Source organism: Halyomorpha halys, unplaced genomic scaffold (genome assembly GCF_000696795.3).
Source record: "Halyomorpha halys isolate HHAL.00 unplaced genomic scaffold, Hhal_1.1 Scaffold154.1, whole genome shotgun sequence".
NCBI classification, from domain to species: Eukaryota; Metazoa; Arthropoda; class Insecta; order Hemiptera; family Pentatomidae; genus Halyomorpha; species Halyomorpha halys.
Window position 1 is genome coordinate 1,443,362 of NW_027112031.1, and position 5,604 is coordinate 1,448,965.

Genomic DNA, 5,604 nt, shown 5'->3' on the forward strand with positions numbered 1-5,604 from the left:
TAATTGAGTAGAAATAAATAAAAGAATAATAATTTAATATAAAGAACTATTTTCTAGTTATAATATAAACATAAAAAATAATGAGTAGATAAATACTTACTAATTTTTTTATATTGGCTTTTAACCTTTTATCGCAAGCCATTCTGTTCCTTACCAATAATAATTTAACATACCTTAAATATAAATTTACACCTTACAGCAAATTTTAATAATGATGTTGTTAAAATTGTTACCAATGAATGTATAATAAGCTGTTGAATGTTAGACTGTCCTTGAGGATGGCCGAATTGGCTGAAACGTTGGACTATTGATGTAATAAAAAGTGTTAAGACTATACAAGGATACAATTTGATTTATTTAATAATATACAATGATATATTTAATTATGTATTATACAGGCTAACTCTATTTGAACGGCTTTTAATGTTCTTTTTTTTTTTAATATTTATTTATTGCTATTTACAACTGTGCATTATAATACATTTAGTAAATCTGATCTAAGTTAAATTGGAGTGTTACAGGCGTGTAGAGAAACTACCCATTGGTAGCACTCTAATGACATTTTACATTAGCTGGTCTCGTGGCCATCTTCTTTTCAGGCGCCTCGGAGGATTGTCAGGAATGGAAGAGGATGCAAGATTAGAAACTAGGGGGTTTGAGTGGTTAGAGAGTTTATAATGGAAGGAGTGATATCTGGTTCGGGCTAGATCGGTTACATTGGGAACATTAAGGTCTTTATGTATGATTTTATTTGTGACAAAGTAAGGAGCATTGAGGATTTTACGAAGGATTTTGGATTGTAAGGTTAATGTTCCTAAAACAATATATCCATAACCAACGCCAGTATTAAAAGTTTAACAAAATATCATAGTTTTCCTTTTTTTGTCCTTTAGTAATTCATATAATTCCTACATAATGAATATATATTGTTAGCAATGAGAACGGTTTATCATTTCCACTTAAAGAAAATTAAAGGTAATCAAAATAAGATATTTTAATGAAGACCAGACAGAGCTGGTATCAAAAACCATTTAATTGTACATAGACATGCCGAGTTTAATCAAAACTTGTAGAGTCATTTTTAAGAAAATCGAAAGGATATAAAAGATCGATTATATAAAGTGGCACTACCGTTCGGTTGCTTTTATGGAAAAAGTCGCTATATAGTCGCTTCTCAGGCATATACCCGCTTTAAATGTGTAATTTCAGTTCCGTACGACTTTTCGTTATTAAGATAATGTGTTCACACACATAAACACTGACAATTTCTCAAGACCTGGTTATTTAGATTCAGGGGACATCAAAACGTACATTTCCGTCGAAAACTCTAATTAAAAATTGTGCAAGTTCGCAATTCTTGCTGTATATTCCATATATGAATAAATGAAAATAAATTATTTACCATATAAACGAATTTCAGACAATTGACGGACTTTCATGTGTTCTTTGTAAGTAGACAGTAAAAATACGGTCTAAAAGCTACCCAAAAATTTCTTCTTCAGAGACAAGTTAAACAATTTTTTGTTTTGATCAAAATCGGTGTACATGAAGATACAGAAAATAATTTACCTTTCATGTTCAAATAATTGACAACATGAAGTATAAGTTACTCAATAGGGATAAGATATATTTGACAAATGTTAGCCATAATGTTTGATTGTTTAATTACGTGAATGACTTACAGATGAGCTTGTACGTTCGGCGTCTATCGAGATGAATATTTATGTAGCTATGCAGCCATTGAAATGGTTAAAATGTGTTATCAAAACTTCATATTCTTTTAACGTTCTTCAGTTCTACCCGCAGTCGAAACGTGGGAAATACCAAGAATATTGAATTTGTGGCTGAGAGTGGGAGAGGCAACTTGTCGATTCCAGGTCGTTCCCAACAACTCAGCATCTGTTTAGATCAGGCAGACATTTGGCTTCAACTGAGCGGCACCACCTGTTATATCGCCAGAGAAACACTCGATTTAATAAAAGGAAATCCAACGGGATTTTGATCCGAAGATTGGGGAGTGAAACATGACTCTCGTGAGTCATGAGATCATGCGGATCATAGTTCCCCTGAAGGCAGGAGTCACAATATTGACCCAGGAGCCGAGGGGTAAAAATAATGAGAAGGTACCGCTTAACTGGAGGATTATTAACGGAGTTCGTCTGCATACATATCTAATTTTAAAACCATGTCTTTCAATTGTATACATCGGTTTCATATACTCAGCATAACAATAAAAGCATTCAATGAAAAAAGGAAAGACAAAATATTTACACATATTTCATTGCTAAAAATATTATTATGTTTTAGAATAAATTTCATTATTAATTTTTATGTATCTATTTATATGTTTTTATTTATATTCAAATTTACCTGGTCCTTAAAATATTTTTTTTCAGATTTAATCGCAGACGAATACAGATTTTCATACGTACGAGTTTATTTATTAATTCATTTTAATCAGATTGTTCTGTGCGGATAACACTGTTAAACATACATCATACACAAAACAGTGATTATATTAAAATATAAAGCATTAAATTTTTACATTGTTGTACTTTAGTGCGGAATGTACTAAACGAACATATAGTTAGCCGATTTAATTAAGGATTCTCAACTATAAAAATATTAATAAACCATTCATAATTCATATCAATCAGTATCCATGAGTTTTTGAAGAATGAGCATTTTCAAATATTATTTATGGTGTATAAAAATATCGATGTGTTTTTATGAATATTGAATAAAATTGTAAGAAATATAGGGCCATATAAAGAAAAGGACCCCCTCAAATTGATAATATTCCTAATATACTCGTATAAAGTACCAGAGACACCAAATTGATACAATTTATCACAAAAGGCTTCCTCAAGAAGGGTATGAATTATTCAATGTTATTCCTTCGTGTTATGACAAGCCTGCGATTTCAGTATGAGCTCTTCAGTTAGAATTCTCTTTATCTCTTGTGAACATCGTTTTAAGGACTTATTAAAACGATTAGATTAAAGCAACTATGTTAATAAATCACACATGTTAATTTAAATAACTGTATTTAATTTTTAAGAAATCGATTTATTTTGTTTATTTGTTTCGTATAAATTATTTGCAATTAAACGATTCTTTATATTACCTACTCTACAGTTAGTAATGCATGGTTTACTGCATTAATACTTTCAACATCTGAACAATATTATTTAATCAAATTTCTTAATTTCTTTGGTGAAATCGCACAGGTTATTTTAATTGATTATCTATTTGAAAAAAAAATGATCAAATCTCCATTTTTATCCACTCCCTTCTGCATAAAATTGTACTTTTCTTTCTTAATGATGCTGATTTTATAAAACGAAGATTAGCTATTTACTGGTATTTGAGAGACTTGAGATTTTTACTTAAAATTTTCCGTTTATGCATTAAGCAACTCGCACAAGAGGCGAAGAGAAAAAAAGTCATTTATTTCAGCCCAATTTTTGATTAATAAATGAAAATTATGTATAATTACTGGTATAAATTGGTGAGTCTGCCAATTGTAAGTAGGGGAAATAAAAAATAGTGGCAGTTACAAAACGTTAAAAAAAATTAATTAGGGTGAAATAACTGCCTTTTTTTATCCTCTTGGTCTCTTGTACTATCCATAAATGAGAAGTAATCATTATACTTTATTTATTAAATAAATCAAAAATTGTATCCTTCTTAGTCTCAACAGTTTTTATTTCAACAGTCCAAGGTTTCGGCCATTTCAGCCATCCTCAAGGACATCTTCAATTATAAATTCTTCCTCACATTAAAATTTAAAATTAGTTTTGCAGGCTATTCTGCCCAGGTCATTAATTATAAGTTAAAAACCTATTTTTTTTAATTTAAAATCATAAATATCTATATCTTCTTATTTTAAAATTATCCACCAAATTTGACCAGATTTTGTAATTGAAGATGTCCTTGAGGTGGCTGAAATGGCCGAAACGTTGGACTGTTGAAATAAAAAGTGTTCAGACTAAGAAGGATACAATTTTTGATTTATTTAATAAATAATTACCTGTCTCTAGAAATTGAAATAATATATTTAAATTATACTAATCTATGTTTGCAGGTTAAAACAACTGTAACCTATCGGAAGGCTTTAATCAAGATAATTATTAGGAACAACTGAGTGGAACAATTTTATCAGGATGTATATTTTTATCCAGAAACAGATATCTGGAAGGAGCTACCGAAATGTGAAATGCATAGAAAGGAGGCGCCAACAAGCATCGTTATGTATGAAAAGTTGCCCGGAAAACGGACCGTTCATCCATGATACAAGCCGGAAAAGTTTATAGTCCAGTTATCATGGAAATAAGAGCCCTCGGGAAATCATCCGCCAAGATATCATCTGTATTCTTTAAAGTTTAAGAAAGGGCCGCCGCCCCCCGTCTCTAATATCGGCCCCGCGATGAATCTTACTTTATCCAGTTTTCTTTAATTAAAAGGATATCGCGCCTGGGAAAAGATGCAACATTTATCACACAACATTTTATCTAATATTAATAACTGACAACACATCAGCTCTTAAACGATAGTACATAAATCTTTGTTGATAATTTTTTTTAAGTGGAAATAATAATGGAAATCAATAAAGACTAAAATATATTTGATAATAAGATTAAACACAGAGGTTCATTTCCGATACAACTAAAGTCCGCTTCCAATATACTTTTATCGATTCCACATCCTACCTAAACTAAAGAAGTAAAAGTGAAAATAAGGTTTAAGATCTACCTTACATCTACTTCTAAGTAAGATCTTCACATTTCAAGACACTAGATAAGATTTCAGGTATTTCATTTTTTTTTATTAGCAACCTTAGTAATGCTGAATGTTAACCAAGTTCAACCTATATTCTGCTTTTTTGCTGTTATAAAAATCTGCATCACTCAACATTCGTTTACCACTCTACTTAAAGATGAAATTAGTTTTGTATATTTAAAAATAGCTATTTCATTATAATTCAAGATGAAGATTTTTTTCATTTATAAATAATAAAAGTAAAATCTGTAAAATAAATATATTATTATAAATGTTTTTATCAAAACAAAAAAATAATTTCTATTTAAATTATAAATTCTACGTTGTTATCATGGTCACTTTGTTTTTATTTGGTTGCTAAAGAAACAAAACTTGAATACATCTGACAAAAAAAATGTATTTATTTAATAATAATACAAAATTATTATTTAATTTATCCTCCATTCCCTCCCTCCGTGGTAGCCTTATTTATCTGACTTCTCAAACTGACAATAATAGGGAGTAGGTTGGCCGATGTACGACATGTCCCAATCTCACAAGAGGAGATCATAACACAAAAAGGGTAATCCTCCCCCGCCGGACCCACCTCACTAAGACCCCCGGGGAGCGACGGTCCTATGTCACTTTTGAAATATTATCTTAAAACGGGAAGAGGAGACATTAAGATAGTTTTATACTAGAAAATTAATTTCTGGTATGAACAAAAAAAAAAAAAATGATAATTTAACATTTAACAAATATAATATAAATTTAAATATTTTTTTTTTGATTGATAGATTTATTTATTGATAGATATTACAATCTGCCACACAGTTTTGGGCA